General features: G+C 45.9%; 1 protein-coding gene across 1 annotated transcript in view; it reads left to right on the top strand.

The window, feature by feature from the left end:
- Positions 1-20,681, top strand: part of disp3 (dispatched RND transporter family member 3) — a 608,183-nt gene that overhangs the window by 214,633 nt on the left and 372,869 nt on the right. The window contains exon 3 of the mRNA XM_085966861.1: positions 3,591-3,722. The gene's annotated coding sequence lies outside the window, so the exon portion shown is untranslated. The remainder of the gene's footprint in view (positions 1-3,590; positions 3,723-20,681) is intronic.

Here is a 20,681-nt window from a genome sequence, read left to right as displayed (position 1 = left end):
GATAGCTGACATTTTTTTTTAGCTTGTACTGTTAATTCTGCAACAGGAAAACCAGAGTTCTAGATTGAACTGAACTTATTTTAGTTCTAGTTAAAATTTGATGTTAGTAGAAGATTGTTTGAATTCCACCCCCCCACCCCAAGAATACTCTTGGAATCAGCGACCCCTCACTGACTATTTTTCAATCATTTTGCTGATTAATTGTATGTTGCATGTAATGCCAACAAAGCAATGAAATTCTTATCTACATTATAAGGGAGTCTAATGAGGTAAACCAGCTTGAACCCACTCTTTAGCTCCAGTGTTCTTTTTAAAATTAGTTTCCTTTTGATTTTGATTTTGATTGTTTACAGTATGTGGGACAAGGTGCCACGGGACAAGGTGCCATGGAAGAGGTTGGGACCTTTGGCAATTTAGTACTCTGGGGTTTGGTAGGGCAGTGTCTACTACAAACCGTGTCCACCACAAACTTCATTCCCTAGCCACTGGGTCGGGTTTGGAGGCGGGACTGCTGGCAAAATCAAAAAGATTGGCAGCGGGTCCCGAACCCGCTTCCAACCCACCTCCAATCAATTTTCCTGGGAGTTGAGTCCCCGATTTGCGCAGGGACCCGACTCCTAGCGGCAGGAAGAGGATTATAGCCACTTAACTGCTTATTAGCAGGTAGTTAACAGGCAGTTAAGAGGCTTTTTCCCATTTTAACAATTCTACTGCGGGCTTCCCGACATCGGGAAACCCCGCCAGGGTAAGTGTGGCGTGCTGTGGGTCTACTGTAATGTTAGATGACGGCTGCAGAAGTGGTGTGAAGGATCCAATGGGACACTGGTGAGTTGCAGAGGTAAGAAAATGTTGGGAAAGTCATTTTTAATGTGTTTAGAATCTTCTGTACGTGACAAGCTGTGAAGTGTTTGTGTAGTCCCACCTCATTGGGAGAACCTCTCTTACCAGTGACAGATCGCTTCTGTAACCTCACCTGCAACTGCCATCTGTTTTAGCCTAAGGAGAGGGTCATTGGAGAGCCTGGGTTCAAGGGCTCACCTTTGTACAGTGATTGTCGGTGTTTGCAGCACCTCAATGCTGTCAAACACTGAAAAAAATCATGTAAAAAAAATGGCGGTGGCCCCTTTAAGAAAACTGGCTGATGATGCGTCATCAACTGACGTCATCTGGCACCAGCTTTCTCTTAAAATTGGCCGGCAAGCCCGCAGGGTGGGCTTAGCAAGGCCAATTGATGCAAAATAGCATCTGTGTGTCGGACGTTGCTAGGGGCGGGACTAGAACCCAAAAGGCAGCACGCCCGCCCTCAACGCGCCTCTTCAGGTACGATCCCGGCCACTGTCTCCATCCCTCTCCCTGGCCATTGTCTGAGGCTGAACCAGACAGTTCATAACCTTGGCGTCCTATTTGACCCTGAGCTGAGCTTTCGACCCCATATCCTCTCCATCACCAAGACCATCTATTTTCACCTCTCTAACATCACCCGTTTCCACCCTTGCCTCAGCCTATCTGCTGCTAAAACCACCATCCACGCATTTGTTACCTCTAGACTCGACTATTCCAATGCTGTCCTGGCCGGCCTTCCACCTTGCACCTTCTGTAAACTTTGAGCCCATCTAACGCTCTGCTGCCCGTGCCCTAACTCGCACCAAGTCCTGTTCACCCATCACCCCTGTGCTTGCTGACCTACATTGGCTCCTGGTACAGCAACGCTTCAATTTTAAAATTCTCTTCCTTGTTTTCAAACCCCTCGCCCCTCTCTATCTCTCTAACTTCCTACAACCCTCAGAGATCTCTGTGTGCCTTCAATTTTTGCCTCTTGCGCATCCCCCGATTTTTGTTTTTTTTTGCTCCACCATTGGCAGCCGTACCTTCAGCTACCTGGGCCCTGAGATTTGGAATTCCCTCCCTAAACCCCTCTACCTCTCTTTCCTCCTTTAAGACGCTCCTTAAAACCTACCTCTTTGACCAAGCTTTTGATCACCTGTCCAATATCTCCTTGTATGGCTCGGTGTCAAATTTAGTTTGATAACGCTCCTGTGAAGCGCCTTGGGACTATGTTAAAGCCCTAAATAAATGCAAGTTCATGTTGTGTATTGTCAGCAATGAAATGGGCCACACTTCAGTGTGTCGATTGACATTTGCATTACACGGGTGCCTTATAAACCAAGCGGTGTACTTTACCGAGAGTTTACTGTAAAATGAAACATTACACAAAGGAATTTGGCCAAAGCATAGCATATTTCTGTAGGGAAATCTCTAAAAATGAATACTACATTGCTATGGAGGGCTACTTAGTATGATATTACGTAGTGATTGATGCGAAGTTATGCTTGAAGTTCTAACTTTTATTTCCTATTTAACAGAAGTCTATTGAAGCTTTTTGTGAGCAGCAATATTTTCATACATGCTTTCATTTTACTATCATGTACTGCTGTCTTGGTTCTTTTGGCAGACTCTAGTATATTGGGGTAGTCATATGGGGCTAAGCAAAAATGCGATTTGACTATAAAACAAACTACTTTCTACATGTGTGACAGACAGGTGATGCAGCACACTGAGGCACTGGCTCGACTGTCCACCGAGATACAGGAGGCCAATTTGCCGCCTTGATTCCACACGTAATGAGTTTCCTCTTCTTCTCTCCCCCCACCTCCATAAAGAGGTGCTTGAATTCCCAGGGCCTCCCGAGGTTGGAATCTAGATTTGGAACTCGATGGAGCAGGTGCAGTGTGGAATCTATGTTCTTGTGCTGTGCTTTATCGCACCAGTTCGTTCCACCATCATGCTCCGTCATGTAGGCACGTTATGTTGTTGGCGCGACAATTATTTTCTTTAATTTCTGGTACTTTTTCCGCTTGCCGTTTTTATTGAAAATGATTTTGAACGCAATATTAAAGCCAAGTAATGGACACAAGCAACTTGATCAGTTATAGAGCAAAACACGGTTGGAAATGCTCGGTTTGTCTGAATCTGTTAAGATTAAAAGCAGATTGCATTTCAGAGCAGGCCTGTCATTGGAACTGATGATTGATTGATCAGCCTGATGCTAAGCTGACTTAGTGATGAGCCCAGACCCTATCTTGTTGCTAAATTAATTGTATCAGAAAGCCAACCTCTTTGATTTAGTTATAGACTTTCACTTGTGATTAATAGGGCAGATATAGAAGTAAATTATAAAAATGTTAGCATTTGAAAGAGACTGTTCCTGAAATCTAAAGTCACTGAAATTCAAATTGGTTTTTTTTTTTAGCCTAAAGCTATCTGTTTGAAAACTGGACACCTCGGGGGGGGGGGAAATTGCAATCATTAGCGTGAATAATTTGGTGGTGAACCGGTCCAGCAGCGAATGGGCTGAATTAATTTGTCAATAGACAATGTGTTATATGGAAGTCTGATTGATTAGAAACCTTTCCCGAAGTTAATTAAATGAAAATTTGTGGTGTCTTTTTTTAAAATACAGTTGTGGATGGTAAATGCATGGGAGAAGGGAGGCTGAAAGATTTACAGACTGTGAAAAGCATTTTGTGATTTGTTGGCTTGCTTTCAATACTTTTCATATTTATTGCACATCCATTTTTGGTTTTTTTTAGAAAGGAATAAAATAGATGGACGTTGCTGCAGAATTCATCAGATATTTGCTGAATTACTTTACGCACTTGGCTGTCCAACGTTTATTGGCTGTTAAACCTACGGACTGTGCTGTGATTGAACCAACAAATTGAGTAAGCATTGACGAACTAAAGTTGTGAACATGTGTTTGAAACATTAATGTAAGCGTCCTGACTGCATTTTTCTTGTTGCGCGTGCAAATCTAGACGGCTTGAGTCTCTTTACATCTGTGTCTGTAGATGTCGGTATGTGGAATAGGAGGTCATGAGTGAGATTTTTAATCTGCTATTGGGGTCAAGGGAAAGGGAAAAGACTGAAAGTTTCAGGGTCTGTAGTTTCTTAGAACCCAGACTGGAACCCATTGTTCTGGGTAGCTGTGTATTGCTGACTATAAAGTCAGCCCTGCAGAAAACAGAGGATGTATTTTAGTTCTAATTTGTACTAAACACTACAGGTAGTAATGGAAGACTAAGTCAGCAGAGGTGTGGGAAGGTGCTGAGAACTAACTGAGAAGCAGAAAAAGCAAGTGTGGAGATTGGGACATGTGTAAATTGTGGAGGATCTGAAATTGATGCCATGCTTGGTATATAACTTGGACTTCAGATCCAGATGACATCCGAAGTGTGGGTGAATCTGCCAAGCTCTATCTCCAAATTGGGTTTATAACCTATCGCAAATGTGGTCCTGAGGCCTGAAAGTTAAAAGGCAATGAAGTAAATATTCATCCCAGAATCCACACCCAAGGTCATGCAAAAAAACAGACCATGCCTGCCGTCCATTAACAACTCACACGTCCCATGCAGCAAGTTTGCCCTGAACTGCCAAGTTTGCTCTGCGGTTGTTATTTACCTCTGTGGTTCTTTATATCTCCAAGGAGAAATCTGAAGCTGTATTTCCGAATGAGCACACTTTATTTAGAGGAGCCTTTGCTGATTTAGGTAATGATGGCAGCTTTCATAGTGACTAATGCTGTTTACATATATTGGTACAGGTAATTGCACAGCGTGTAAACCGAGTGGTACAATTCTCGGAATCTATATTTTAAGTTATCTGTTAGTCGCTTCAGCACAAGTCACCACGCTAGAGGTACGAAGGGAAAACCTTTTTTTTAAGCCTATTTTTCTGGTCTGCTCGCGGGCAGGAGCCAAAGTGGGGGAAACTGACCAATGAAGATGCAGTCATTAGTGATGGAACAGTCAGGGAAGTAACATCTGCTTTCCTGGGCACCAAGGATTCAGAAGTGTGACCTGTGTGCCCATGAGTGACCAGGACCGAGTCTGGGACTCTGACCAAATTTTGGACTGGGTCCAGATCTCTTCAGCCCCTGGTAGAGCTTGTGAAGTTTATTGTTCGGAACAGACTGTGCATTTGACCAAATTGGCGAAGGATTCTCACCGTAATAGATAACAGAATCAAGAAGACATGGAGATACTGGATTTTGCTCGCTCTTTTCTCTCATTTTGTTTCCTAATCTGTTCAGTCATTTAAACTTTTCTTCTGTCACATTCATGTTATTGTCCCTGGCCTCCTGTAGTACTTTAAATTCTTTGTTTACGTCCATTAATCAGTTCACATCATTTCATCTGTACAAGACGATAGTATAACCGTTCCCTGTCTTTGGACACCGAAGCAGTGAGAGCTAGCCCTTAGTACTAAGAGGACCATTATTAAGCATGTAATTGTTGCCCAAGAAAAGTGATCCTAGTGAGATCACTGGTTACATACTAAAGAATAACCCTATTTTTCCGAGTTTGAAAACATTGAAGTAGTCTTTCAGCCTTCCTCAGTGACCTTCTGCCTCCTAGGATTCACCAATGCACTACTGAATTCAGCTGTAAGTATTTAAATGCTAAAAAGCTGGCAATGAGTTTCATGGGGTACCTGCCAATGGGACCTGCAGGACTCTGTTACTATGGAAACAGTCGTTTTACAGTGCTGTGATCCACAGTATAAAAGCTAGACCCTGAGACTTCAAGCGCAAGTTGATGATTTTCTGGTTGAGAAGTTTGAAATGCTTTGCTGGAATTTTGTAACTGCATGCCAACCTCCTTGGGCAGAAAGCATAAAAATAAATTGTACATAGCTAACCACTGTACTGGGGAAGCCTACATTATGGGCAGACATTGGCACATTACTTTATGGTGGCGATGGCGGGGGGGGGGGGGATTGGGAAGTTCTGCAATCCAGCGCTCCCAATGCGGGGCATTGCTTCCAGGGGAGGGCACCGTGGCAAATCATGGTCATGTAGCCTGCAACTTTCCAAAATGTGCTTCCTGCGAGCACAGCTCCCCACTGGGAGCTCCAGATTACAGCATCTCCCCATTTGTTGAATTACCATGGCAGGGATTAATCTCTTGGTCCTGAAGTGCTGTGTGCCAGTACTAATCAAGAAACATCAACTCCGTTTAAAGCGGACACTGAATTAAGCTGAATACCAGACAGTGAAAGACCTTAGTCTTTTTTTTTTAAATACCGCTCCATGCCTATTCAGGCGGGTTGGCCATGGTTCCACACATTCGTGTACAGGTCAATGTGAAGTGCTGCTCCCTGTCTGTTTATGGACTAACTGAGTTGGCTGTTTAACAAAGTGTTAATTTGTATACTAATTATGGGTATTTATGTGACTGTGTGTGCATGTACATGTATCTATTGAATATTAAATTCAATAGGTGGAGTGCATGTTCCATTGAGAGCTCATTAAAAGTAACTGGTGCGCCTGTATGTGATAGGCCTTTTTCAGTGTTAAAGTCGCTCCATTGTGTGACACATAATAGCTGCTGTGTTATAATGAAAATGTGTCACCCTGTGATTGAACAATCTGGCCACCAAGTTCTCTCAAATCACTTCAAATGCTTAAAATTTAGAGCATCCCTGATTTTAATCACTCCACCATTGGTGGCCGTGCCTTCAGCTGCCTAGGCCCTAAACTCTGGAATTCCCTCCCTAAACCTCTCCACCTCCTTTTTAAGACGCTCGCTCCTTAAAACCTATCTCTATCATCTGCCCTAATATCTCCTTATGTGGCTCGGTGTAAAATTTTGTTTTATAACGCTCCTGTGAAGTGCCTTGGGATGCTTTACTATGTTAAAGGAGCTGTATAAATGCAAGTCCTGCTCCTGCTCCAGCTACTATTGTCCACAATAAGGGTTTACACAAAGTAAGAGAATCAAAATTACATACTTCACAACATGACTAAATTTATCTGCTGAATTATCTTTTATTCTTTTGATGCTTTCATTATTGTTTAACTTGGAGGACGAGAAGACTTTAACTGGAGCTATGTTGCTGTGAGATGGATTTGGATTGTGAAGTCTGAGCATGGGCAGTGTGCCCAACTACACAAGATCCAACAGTGCTGTTCAGTTAGCTGTACTAATGGAATCATTTTCTTTAGCTTCTAGCATTTTTTATTCAGTAGCTTTTCTTCAAATGATTTGGAAAAAGAAATTTCAAATGATTTTTTCAGGTAAAATTTATATTGAGCATTTAAAAAAGAGGTTGTGTGTATGTGAGAGAGATGGTGTTCTAATTGCATATATGTTGTAGCTTTTCTTTTGTGTGTTAGAAACTTTTCTGAAGTATTTTAAGCTGAGAGAGAGATATACTGAGGCCAGAGAAATGGGTGAAAAAGAAAGGGGTTAGAGAGAGACTTCTTGTTCATTCAATTTTCAAAACAAAAACCCCAGTTGAATTTTGAAGCCAACCAATTATTTAAGTTGACATTTAGGCAAGCTGTTTGCTGATTCCTTATAGCTGTGAGACACTTGTTAACTTATGAGACATAGAGAAAAGGGCAGACAGTGTCTTTCCTCCTTCTCACTTGATTTCATTTAAAAGAGCAAACCATTTTTAAAACATACAAAGTGTCTTTCAGGGAAACAAATAGAAAGGGAGGGTAGGATGGAGGGTGAGGAGAGAAATGGGTTGAGGAAGAGGATGCCTCTGGCCTCTCGCCACCTGCCCTTGAGGGGGAGCAAGTGCGAGGGGGTGGGAAAGTGGATGGGGGTTACGAATGAGTTGAAAGACAGCAGAGAAAATGGGAGGGGAGAGGACGGGGGTTGAGTGAGTGAGTAGTTCAAAGGGAGAGTAATAGTGGGAGTGTTGGGATGGTAGGAAGGTGAGAGGGCAATGGGAAGGTGAAGTGGTCGGCAGTGTGGTGGGGGAGAAAAGCATGAGTGATTCAGGGGAAATGAAAAAGAGCCACTGGGAAACTCATTTTCCTCACAGCCTGACCATTCATGGCTCTTTTCCCTGCCACATTACGCACCAATCACCTCCCATCTGGAAAGAAAGAAGGAAACGAGGGAGTTGGGGCAGTGCCTGTTGAGGTAGAGAATATAAAGGAATTATAAATGAATTGGATAAGTATTTGAAAAGGAAGATTATTAAAGGATGCAGGGAAATGGGATTAGAGTAGATTGCTCCAGTTGAAGTGCTAGCACTGGCACAGGTGCGATGGGCTGAATGGCCTCCCGCGATTCCATGGTCGTTCATCTTATTTGTTGTTCGTGCAATGTTGCTATGTGCAAACTGGCTGCTTATATAACATACACACTGAGAAATGTGATCAGGTACTTTAAGGGAACGGCAGCATAGTAATCCAGAAGCCTGGACTAATGATCTGGAGACGCAAGTTCAAATCCCACCACGGCAGCTGGGGAATTTAAATTCAGTTTTTAAAAAATAAATCTGGAATAAAAAAGCTAGTATCAGTAATGGTGACCATCAAACTATCGGATTGTTGTAAAAACCCATCTGGTTCACTAATGTCCTTTTAGGGTAGGAAATCTGCCGTCCTTACCCGGTCTGGCCTATATGTGACTCCAGACCCACAACAATGTGGTTGACTCTTAACTGCCCTCTGAAATAGCCCAGCAAGCCACTCAGTAACTAACCACTATGAAAAACAATAATAAGAATAAACCGGATAGACCACCTGGCATCGACCTCGGCAACGGCTTCAGATACGACAATGGCTCACCCAGTCCAGTCAACCCTGCAAAGTCCTCCTCACCAACATCTGGGGACTTGTGCCAAAATTGGGAGAGTTGTCCCACAGACTAGTCAAACAACAGCCTGACATTGTCTGAAAGGTATGATTCTGTGAGTGTGACTATGTCCCAAACTCCTCCATCACCATCCCTGGGTATGTCCTGTCCCACCGGCAGGACCGACCCACCAGGGGTGGTGGCACAGTGGTGTACAGTCAGGAAGGAGTGGCCCCGGGAGTCCTCAACAGTGATTCTGGACCCCATGAAGTCTCATGGCTTCAGGTCAAGCATGGGCAAGGAAACCTCCGACCGATTATCACCTACCGCCCTCCCTCAGCTGATGGATCAGTACTCCTCCATGTTGAACACCACTTGGAAGAAGCACTGAGAGTAGCAAGGGCACAGAATGGGTGGGGGACTTCAATGTCCATCACCAAGGGTGGCTCGGTAGCACCACTACTGACCGAGCTGGCCGAGTCTTGAAGGACATAGCTGCCAGTCTGGGCCTGCGACAGGTGGCGAGAGAACCAACACGAGGGAAACACCTACTTGAGCTCGCCCTCACCAATCTACCTGTCGCAGATGCATCTGTCCATGACGGCATTGGTAGCAGTGACCACCGCACAGCCCTTGTGGAGACAAAATCCCGTCTTCACACTGAGAACCCCCTCCATCGTGTTGTGTGGCACTACCACCGTGCTAAATCGGATAGCTTCAGAACAGATCTAGCAGCTCAAAACTGGGCATCCACGCGACGCTGTGGGCCATCAGCAGCAGCAGAATTGTATTCCACCACAATCTGTAACCTCATGGCCTGGCATATCCCTCACTCTACCATTACCATCAAGCCAGGGGACCAACCCTGGTTCAATTAGGAGTGTAGAAGAGCATGCCAGGAGCAGCACCAGGCGTACCTAAAAATGAGGTGCCAACCTGGGGAAGCTGCAACACGGGACTACATGCATGCTAAACCGCAGAAGCAGCATGCTATAGACAGGGCTAAGCGATCCCACAATCAACGGATCAGATCAAAGCTCTACTGCAGTCCTGCGATATCCAGTCATGAATGGTGGTGGACTATTAAACAACTAACGGGAGGAGGAGGCTCCATGAATATCCCCATCCTCAATGATGGTGGAGCCCAGCACGCGAGTGCAAAAGACAAGGCTGAAGCGTTTGCAACCATCCTCATCCAGAAGTGCCGCGTGGATGATCCAAATTGATCTCCTCCTGAAGTCCCCACCATCACAGAAGCCAGTCTTCAGCCAATTCGATTCACTCCACGTGATATCAAGAAATGGCTGAATGCACTGGATACAGCAGAGGCTATGCACCCTGACAACAAGCCGGCTGTCGTGCTGAAGACTTGTGCTCCAGAACTAGCCGCGCTTCTAGCCAAGCTGTTCCAGTACAGCTACAACACTGGCATCTACCCGACAATCTGAAAAGCTGCCCAGGTATGTCCTGTCCACAAAAAGCAGGACAAATCTGATCTGGCCAATTACCGCCCCATCAGCCTAATCGCAATCATCAGCAAAGTGATGGAAGGTGTCATCGACAGTGTTATCAGGTGGCACTTACTCACCAATAACCTGTTCACCGACGCTCAGTTTGGGTTCCACCAAGACCACTCTGCTGCAGACCTCATTACAGCCTTGGTCCAAACATGGACAAAAGAGCTGAATTCCAGAGGTGAGGCGAGAGTGACTGCCCTTGACATCAAGTGTAGAAAAGAGGTGGGGTGTGGTTTTGGTTGCCCCTGGGGTTTGTCTCTGGCCAGTCAGAAGTATCTGAGCTGCTCCAGGCCCCGTGCGGTTTCGAATCGCTCCCCTTTCTGGTTCTGACCGCCGGACTTATTTCAGTAGCGATGTAGACAAAACGAGACTCATGGTTGGGTGAAAAGAAGACCAGTATTTATTGAAATTTTTTAAAAATGAATTGAAAATAATGAATACAGCACGCTTACTTAATACAGCACACTTTTGCTTAATACAGCACACTTTTACTTAACGGGGAGGAGAAACGGACACATCGAGGGAAAATTGACTAAAATTACAATTTAACAAAATTCCCCTTTTAATTCCCACCCCTAATACCTATCTAGGTTGCCTTGTAATGGGCCAGAAAGCTTATGCTCATCAGTGAGTGCCTGCTCCGTGCCCCTGCGGTCTGTCTTAGATTCTTCACCGCCCCGAAGTAGAGATACCCCAGTAATTCAAAAGTAACTGCTGGTATTCCACTTCTTTGGGCAGGCTGTTGAGCTGTTCCTCTTGTAGGCAGGGCATCGGAGGCAAGGCGGCAGAGAGAGAGAGAGAATGGCTTCCTGAGGGGCTATCTTTATACCCCATTGGGAGCCGTTATCTTCGCGCCCAAATCTGGATGTATCTGGGCTATACAAAAGGGACCAATTTGTCCCCATTGACTGTAATGGGTTTGAATGTGTTTCCCATTCATTCAACTGGTTTGTGCTCAGTTTAAAATGTCCCACTTATTTCTCAAGTGCTGGACAAACAAATCCTTAAATGTTCAGTCAACAGCACTCAAGTGCTTTGTAAACAATCCATTGTCCTGTGGTCACCGCCCAACCGCAACTGATTGACAGCTTCAAGTGCTTAAGCTCTTGAGTCAACACTGTTGAGAGCTTTGTAAACAAACAATCCTTTGTTCGATGTTGAACTTCCTAAACCGCAGTTGATTGACAGTTTAAGTACTTCAGGTACTTCAGAAGCTGGTATTTTTTTCAAATCCTGTGTCAGCCAGTGATGAGATATTCAGACAGGCAGTCTCTCTTTTGCCACGAGGCCTGGCAGCCATCTTTGATGCCCTGGGTTTTTAAGATATATTCCAACCAGGTTTTCTTTAATCAAATAATCTTGGGGGGGGCTGTCAAAATTTTGCGAACCTTACACAAGGCAGCATTTGACTGAGTGTGACATCAAGGAGCCCTAGTAAAATTGAAGTCAATGGGAATCAGAGGGAAAACTCTCCACTGGCTGGAGTCATACCTAGCACAAAGGAAGATGGTTGTAGTTGTTGGTCAATCATCTCAGCCCCAGGACATCGCTGCACGAATTCCTCAGGGCAGTGTCCTAGGCCTAACCATCTTCAGCTGCTTCTTGAATGACCTTCCCTCCATCATAAGGCCAGAAATGGGGACGCTCAATGATGACTGCACAGTGTTCAGTTCCATTCACAACTCCTCAGATAATGAAGGAGTCCATGCCTGAATGCAGCAAGATCTGGATGACATTCAGGCTTGGACTGATAAGTGGCAAGTAACATTTACGCCACAAAAATGCAATGACTGTTTCCAATAAGCGAGAGTCTACCCACCCCGCTCCTTGACATTCAACGGCATTACCATTCCAGAATCCCCCACCATCACTATCCTGGGGTCACCATTGACCAGAAACTTAACTGGACCAGCCACATAAATACTGTGGCTATAAGAGCAAGTCAGAGGCTGGGTATTCTGCGGCGAGTGTCTCGCCTCCTGACTCCCCAAAGCCTTTCCACCATCTACAGGGCACAAGTCAGGAATGTGATGGAATACTCGCCACTTACTTGGATGAGTACAGCTCCAACAACACTCAAGAAGCCATCCAGGACAAAGCAGCCCGCTTGATTGGCACCCCATCCACCACCTTAAACATTCACTCCCTGCACCACTGGCGTACCGTGGCTACTGTGTGTACCATCTACAAGATGCACTGCAGCAACTCGCCAAGGCTTCTTCGGCAGCACCTCCCAAACCCGCGACCTCAACCAACTAGAAGGGCAAGGGCAGCAGGCGCATGGGAACACCACCACCTGCAAGTTCCTCTCCCAAGTCACACACCATCCTGACTTGGAAGTATATCGCCGTTCCTTCATCATTGCTGGGTCAAAATCCTGGAACTCCCTACCTAACAGCACTGTGGGAGTACCTTCACCACACGGACTGCAGCGGTTTAAGGCGGCGGCTCACCACCACCTTCTCATGGGCAACTAGGGATGGGCAATAAATGCTGGCCTTGCCAGCAATGCCCACATCCCAGGAACGAATAAAGAAAAAAGGTAGCCCACTCAACAAATTCCTCTCCACTATTCTAACTGAGGCATCAACCCATTAAAAGTAAAGCTGGCAGTGTCTCCACTGAAATAGTGGAGAGGAATTTGGTCCAGGGCATTCGTACAATCAAATCACCGGCAGTAATTTCTACCCTTGTATAAATGCACGTTTATTTTTAAAGCTTATGAATCCACCTCTGCAGCAAATGGCAGGCCTTTTGAAACAACCTTGTAGGTCACTTACTAAGACTCAACCTGCTGTTCTTATTGCACTTAAATCATGTACCACAATTACTTGATCTGTCCCTGCTAGGAATTCAACAGGAGTTACAGCTGATGCACTGTATCAACTTCAGGAGCAAACAGGGAAAGTAACCTTGCTTATAACTGCTGTCATCCAGATGAATACTGCTTCTAAATATATTCTTTTCCACTAAATTGATTTTCCCAATAGCTGCATTTAGAGAAAAATGCAAATTAAATTTTTGATGGAAAAAAAATAACAAAATTCACCTCTTCACAAGATAATTACAGCCCATCATAGCTCATCCATCCAGAGATGAGCTCCGCTTCTCTTCTGGAAATTTATTCCACGCATTGATCACACTCTGAAAATTTCCTGGTATCAGTCCTAAAATTGCCTTTTACTAGTTTGACATTGTGGCCCTGATTTTCTGGCCGCCGTCGGGCGGCTTTTCATGCGGCTGGGGGCCGAAAATCGGCGAAAAAGCGGGTTGGGACCCCCCCCCCCCCCACCGCCTCAGTCCCCGCCCCGTCCGACTTTCGGACTGCCGTTTCCGCACGCCCCGCTTCAGTCCCGGCCGCCGCTGGCGGGACTGGTTGTCAGAGCACTAACAAGCAATTATCTGCTTGTTGAAGTGGATTTTCCTGTGCCGTTGCGACTTTGGGGCTTTCCCCACCTGAAACCCGCCTGCGGGAACCCCGCTGCTGAGAGCTGGCGTGAAAACAGCTGGCTTGCTTGCTTGCAGCAGCAGGTCGCTGAGGGCTGAAGATATTTAAATAGGCAGCATTTGCAGGCTGCAGGACCTTGTTGATCAAGGCTTGGGGGAACTTTTTGAAGCCTTAGCAGCTGCAGAAAGTTGGAGCCTCACACACTTCTCCAGTGTGAGCTCCTGGGAAGCCCCTCTCACCACCCTAACTCAGCGTCCCCTCAACGGAGGCATCTGCCAGAAGCATGGGAGGCCTTTGGGACGTTCCCTTCCTGGCATTAGAGGATCTCCAACAGCAGAGGCGGCAGCAGCAGAACCAGGAACAGCAGGATGAGCACCAGGCTGCTGCTCACTCACCTGAAGCTGCACAGGCCAGAAGGGGCCAGCGCTTGGAAGTGGCTTGAGAGCACCTTGCTGCGCTTTAGGGGGCCAATGGGACCCGTTTCTGCACTGGCAGTCCTACTCCGAAGGACTTCCATGAAGATCTGGTTTCTCTGTTCAACAGATGGCCAACGCTCCTCAAGAGATGTCATTCTCTTATGAGCACTCACCATGTTTTCCGTACCCTGGCGAGTTATCTCCTGCATGGAGGTTGCCAACCTTTCCATGGTGATGCGTTCATGCGCCAATGACTCCACAAAGGCTCTGCTCGTGGTCGCTATGGACTCCTCCATTTGCTCAGCACTCGCAGCGACCCTGGAGACAAAACCTGCCAGAGACTCCTGCATCTGTGCATGGCGATCCATCACCTCTTCTCTTGCGGATGGACCCAGAGGCAGAGGGTCGTCATGCAGCACAGCTGAGCTGAGCTGGCAGAGTCCTGCGCCCTCCGACGAGGACTCCCCACTGCTGTCCCTGTCTCCAGAATCTGCTGAGGCTCACTTGTGAGCTGTGAAACACCAGGTGACAACACTACTCTATGTCCCGAAGGTCCCCCCCGAGGTGCGAGTGTCTGCGCAAGTGCTGGGTGCGCTTACTTCTGCTGATGCTGCGCCCTCAGATGTTGGAGCTTCCTCTGAGGAGTCTGGCTGCACAGCCTCTTCCTCCTCCACAGTGAGGACTGGAGCTCTGGATGGTACTGTGGGGGAGTAAAGGAAGGAGATAGAGATGTAATGCCAAGGTTCTCCTGGTGACTCCCAGCGAGTTGGCATCTGCTGACACCTGCATCCATGCAGCATTGGTCTCAGTGGGAGGCCTCTTCCTCCCTGACCTAGGGAAGAGGACCTCCCTGTGGGCCCTAACCCCATCCAATAATGCCTGCAGTGAAGCCTCGTCGAATTTGAAGGCAGTTCGGCCTCTGCCGCTGGCAGCAGCTGGTGCAGGCCCCTCTGCCATTGTGCAAGAGTGGTTGAGAAGCCTGCAGAGGTGGAGAAGCTTGCTGGACACTTTGAAAGCACCACGAATGATGACATCATAGTGTGGGGATTTCTGGCTCGAATTGGACAATTAGCAAGGCTTCCCACATGCTGGGAATTAATTGGCCACTTGAGGGAAAATTGCGTGGAGCTGGCTGACACTTTTTTATGTGTGTCAGAAACCCCACATTCGGGGAAATACGACCATTCCCCACACAAGCCGAAAATCGGGGCCTGTGTCTCCTATTTCTACTCCTGCAGCTTAAGTTTAAAGTAATGATCCAGGATAATTTTTTTTTTGTACACCCTGAGCAATCGTGTACACCTCAATAAGATCACCTCTCTTGATGCCCCCGCTCTTGGCTGATTAGCCTAAGTTTCCCAGACTTTCTCTTGACGCTGGGGATCACTGATTCTTCACCGCACTGCCTTCAGTGCCTGACTGGCTCTCTTTGTTGGCGACCAGAACTGGATGCAGTACTCAAGGTTGCAGCTTGACTACAGTGCTACAAAGTTTGATCATTACCTCCTCTTAGTTGTATTCTACTGTTTTAGCTATGTACTTCAGTATCCTATTGCCTTTGTTGATTACTGCTCTGCATTGGTTGCACATGTTTAGCACTGAATTTACTGAGACACCTGGGTCACTTTCAGCTGCAACCATGGCTATTTCAGCACTCTCCATGAAGTACATGTGCCACCTAATTTTCCTTCCTATCTGTAACCCTTTGTGACATTAAGTTTCATCTGCCATTGTTCTGCTCATTCACGTGTTCAGTTCAACTCATCCCGATGATGTCATCTGCAACTTTGACCACTTTACATTGGGTTTCTGAACCCTGGTCATTTATTGGAAGCAGAAGCAATACCTGAGCCCTGAGGCACCCCACTCATTACTACCGCCCTCCCGCCAACCCCACTCTTGCATAACTCCTCTAATGATTATTCGATTCCTATCATTTAACCGGTTTCTTATCCATTCCCAGGGTTTACACAATCCCCACAGCTTTGAATTGAATTATTTGCCTTTTGTGTGGAATTTTGCCAAAGGCCTTTTCGAGCATCAAGGTACAGCTCATCGTAGGACTTCCCACAGTCCACTTGGGCTGTTGCCAATGCTCCCTTTAATTTTTTTTGGGTGCGCGGCCCAGTCAAAATACCGCCCATGCGCGGTTTTTCCCATTTAAGCACAGCTTAAAGGGAATATTGGTTGCCACTTCCTCAAAAGAAGTCAGGGAGGTTGGTCAACCAGGAATTTCCTGTTCTGAATCCACCCTGACTGCTGCTAACTAGGTGGTTGTTGTACAGATGATCCTCAAGTTCACTCCTGATGATCAGTTCCATTATTTTACATGGGGTGGAAGTAAGACTGATGGGACTGTAGTTCCCTGAATCTGTTTTGTCACTCTTTTTGAATATGGCCATCAGATTAGCCTGTGACCAAGCTGCTGTGGCCTTCCCATTGTACATTGAATGCCAGTGCCTCACTGAGCTCCAAGTCTCTCTCACCATGTGCGGCTTAACAAATATTTTACAAATTCTTCACTTTGACGGAATGACTGGGGGAGCAATGGAAATGAGTGACTTTATGATGTGGTTGCAAATTAAAACATCTATATTGTAATACTGTCTCTCTCAGACTTCCCCTGGTGTTCAGTCCCTTCCAGCCAGCAGCCTGAATACAAAGCAACTAATCATTTCTGAAGAAGGCTTGCTGGCGCACACACTAGGTTTTGAGAAATCTGTTGCCTATTAGTTCATCAATACAATATCTCTCAATCTTTGTATGATTCATTCTGTGAGCTGTGTGTCTTTCCCAACAGCAACTTGGCTCAGTTAGTAGCACTCTTCTCTGAAGTTTGTGGGCTCAACCACGAGGCTTACAGTCCAGTACAGTGTTGTACAGTATTGTGGGTGCTGTCCTCCAGGTCAGTTTTTGCTTGCTGCTGTGGTTCAGGGTGATGTTAATGATCCCATGGCACTATTTCAAAAGTCCTGGCCAATATTGAACTAATACCAGCAAAAGCAGATTCACTGGCCATCCATCTCATTGCTGTTTGTGGAACCTTGCTATGTTGCATTCCCCTATAGAGCAATAGTGACTGCATTTCAAAGTAATTCATTGCACGTGAAGTGTATTGAGCTATTTCTGATCGATGTGATAAGGTGCTGCATAAATGTAAGTTCATACATTTGTCAGTTACAGTTACTTCTAGATGCCCAATTTTATGCCAGAAATGGTTGAAATGCAATGCGGTTTCTGTAATAAATATGTTAACAGGCTTGTCTGCTGCCCATGTCCTAACTCGTACCAAGTCCCATTAACCCATCATCCTCTGCTCGCTCACCTACATTGGTTTCTGGTCCCAGAATGCCTCCATTTTAAAATTCTTATCCTTGTGTTCAAATCCCTACATGGCCTAACTTCTCCAGCCCGACAACCCTCCGGAAACTCTGGGTTCCTTCCAACTCGGTCCTCTTGTCCATCCCCCACTTCTTAATCCCACCATTGGCGGCCGTGTCTTCAGCTGCCGAGGCCCTAAGCTCAGGAATTCCCTCCCTGAGCCTCGCCACCCCTCTGTCCTCTTAAGACCCTCCTTAAAACCTACCTCTTTGACCAAGCTTTTGGTCACCTGTCCTAATGTCTCCTCCTTTGGCTCGGTGTAAACCTTTGTCTTGATTACACTCCTGTGAAGTGCCTTGGGACGTTTTACTACATTTAAAGGCTTCATACAAATGCAAGTTGTTGTCTGAACTACCTTTGACCGCTGTTTTAATAACTGCATTAACCTGCGTATTCACGAATGCCGTCATTAATATTGCAGATGAAGGCTTTTTGTGACTTAATATCGCATAGCATGACTTCAAGCTGCTCATGTTAATGCATGGCCATCAAGAGGTCACTTTGCCCCACAGTGACGCACTGTTTACTAGCAGGGTGACGGAGAGCTGCTAAAACTCTTTTGACACGTTGACAGCTGAGATGTCAGCTGTCACTGGGACCGGAGTCCTGAGGCTTCACTGGTGCAAAGCGAATGTTTTACACACTGCACCACCGAGACCATTTGGAGAGGCTGATTTTCAATTTGACCTATGTTCAGAACTGTATAGAGAATGTTAAATTGCAGACTGTTATCTCGTGCCCCAGACCTCCAGAAATATGGCTGCCTGGGAAACAGCATATCGAAGATGTTTACAGGATTCATTATAAGCTGGGAACGAAGGTACTTTATCCCAGGGACACACATAATCTCTAGTTCTCGAGTAACTAAAAGCAGGATCTTTTATCAGCTGAATTATTTCCCATTTTCTACTCTTCAGAGACTGAACGCAAACAGAAATTCTCCTGTAGCAATGGAGCAAACTGGTGCTTTGTTCCAGCACTGATCCCAACTGTGAGTTTTGTATTCAGCAATGTTCGGACCCAGAGACCAGAGAGTAGGGAAAGCAGGAGGCACAAGTTTGCCTGTTTTCTGCTACACCCAGCATAAAGATGGAGCAAAAGTGGGACAGATTTTGTTATTGGCCCGCAATCATCAGGATCTGTTCAAATTAATCCCTACATTACAACAGTAACTACCCTTCAAAAGTATTTCATTGGCTGTAAAGCACTTTGGGACGTCCTGAGATCGTGAAAGGTGCTGTATAAATGCAAGTCTTTCTTACCTTACATTGAGTTATCTACATTACTGAAAGTCTTGTCTGTGATGTGTTGTAGTGCCCCTTTGACCAATGAGACTTCAGACCAGAGATCACTGTCCTTTCAACCAGTCACTCAAACATGGCTCACTAAGCACCACTTCCTTTTGCGTTTAATTTTCACATCATCTGCTCCATTTGTTCACACTAACCGCAGAGAGTTACTTTATTTAGGAATTGAAAGCTCAAGATACGGATGAGGGAAGCCATTCGGTCTATCCCAGCTCATCCATCCAGAAAGACCTGCCTGTACCCTACCCGGTCATCACTGCACCCAACCAGTTTTGTTAAATGAGTCCCAAGTTTTTTCCTCCACCACCTTAACCCAGACATCCTTCCACTGATTGGTCACTCTGCGTTATAAATTGCAGGCTCCTACTCTGCGGTGTTGGTCACTCCCAGAAGCAAACTGGTTCCCTGTTTTTTTTAAATTGGAGATTGACACTCCATGTATCTGCTAGTGTGGTAGTGAGACCCAGGCATGTACTGATGAAGCTCCCTTGCGATCTGGACCAGATCTACGTGTCTTACGCATGGTTTAATTTGAATGTTCCAAGTTGACCTTTTCTATACAGTTTACTATTGTGTTTAGTTCTATGAGGTCGCTTCAGAGGTCTGGGTGCTTAGGTTGTCCATTTCCCACCGCCAAGGAAAGGCAACTGGCCCAGTCGAGCAGAATTGAGCTCTTGGTGCACATGCCAAATTATTTCAGTATCATGTGTTTTTTTTTCATTTTATATAGTGTTGCTAATAAGATTTCTTCAAGTATATAAATTATATATCCATTTATATTGTGGAAGCACTTCGAATAAAAGTAGCTGCACGATTCTCCCCGTGTTTGCGTGGGTTTTCTCCGGGTGCTCCGGTTTCCTCCCACAGTCCAAAGATGTGCGGGTTAGGTTGATTGGCTGTGATAAATTGACCCTTAGTGTCAGGGGGATTAAATACGTGGGGTTACGGCGATAGGGTGGGATATGTGTTGGTGTAGGGGTTACAGGGATCGGGTGGGATATGTGTCGGTGCAGGCTCGATGGGCCGAAATGGCCTCTATCTGCACTGTGGGGTTTCTGTGATACGACCTGGTCTCCATTTCTGGTGTGGAGTGGATTCAGCAACACTAACAGGTGCTGCATAAGGTCACACAAGGCACAGTTACTGAACAGGTGTGACGGTGGACCTTTCTCATTGTCACAACCGCATAGCTGGGTTGTACGGCAATAAGGAAATCATCGATTTGGTGGCAAATGACACCAGAAACAGCCGTTACCTTTGCCATTGCTGAAGCTCTGCCTGTGGGTGCAGGGAATGTAAGCTCCTATTAAGGTAGTCTTCTCTTCATCCAGAGGCATCTTTGCTGCCTCATTTATATTGCATTGCCATCTCTGGGGTGTACCTTGTTCCTCGTGCTACTGGCTTTGTAAGTATTGCATGGCATACCTTTTAATGAAAGAAAGACTTGCATTTATATAGCACCTTTCATGATCTCAGGATGTCCCAAAGCGCTTCATAGCCAATTAAGTACTTTTGAAATGTAGTTGTCGTTGTAAAGTAGGAAAAGCAGCAGCCAATTTGAGCACAGCAAGGTCCCACAAACAGCAATGAGACAACGACCAGATAATCTGATGTTGGTTGAGGAATAAATCTTGGCCAGGACACCGGGGAGAACTCCCCTGCTCCTCTTCGAAGTAGTGGCATGGGATCGTTTACGCCACCTGAGTGGGCAGACGGGGTGATGTAAAAAGACTACTGAGAGCTTGGTTTGAGTATAAAACAAGGCTTTAATCAACTGTTTCACAACCATGAGTTCTAGTTACATCACTAGTTCCTGGTTACAGAAACATCCTGAGCAAGCTGGGCCCACGCCAGAGTATTTATACTCCTTGGACGGCACCACCAGCTGGCCACCCAGTGTTACTTCATGAGTCATGATAAAATTCATGACACGGGGCTTTGGTTTAACACCCCCTCCAAAAGATGGCTCCTCCGATGGTGCTCAGCTCTCTGGATTGGGGCTCAAGCCCACAACT

This window comes from Somniosus microcephalus, chromosome 25 (genome assembly GCF_052327205.1).
Source record: "Somniosus microcephalus isolate GS21.2 chromosome 25, FLI_Smic_1.0, whole genome shotgun sequence".
In the NCBI taxonomy this organism is placed as follows: Eukaryota; Metazoa; Chordata; class Chondrichthyes; order Squaliformes; family Somniosidae; genus Somniosus; species Somniosus microcephalus.
The sequence above is the reverse complement of the archived record's forward strand: the minus strand, read 5'-3'. Positions and strand labels throughout refer to the sequence as shown.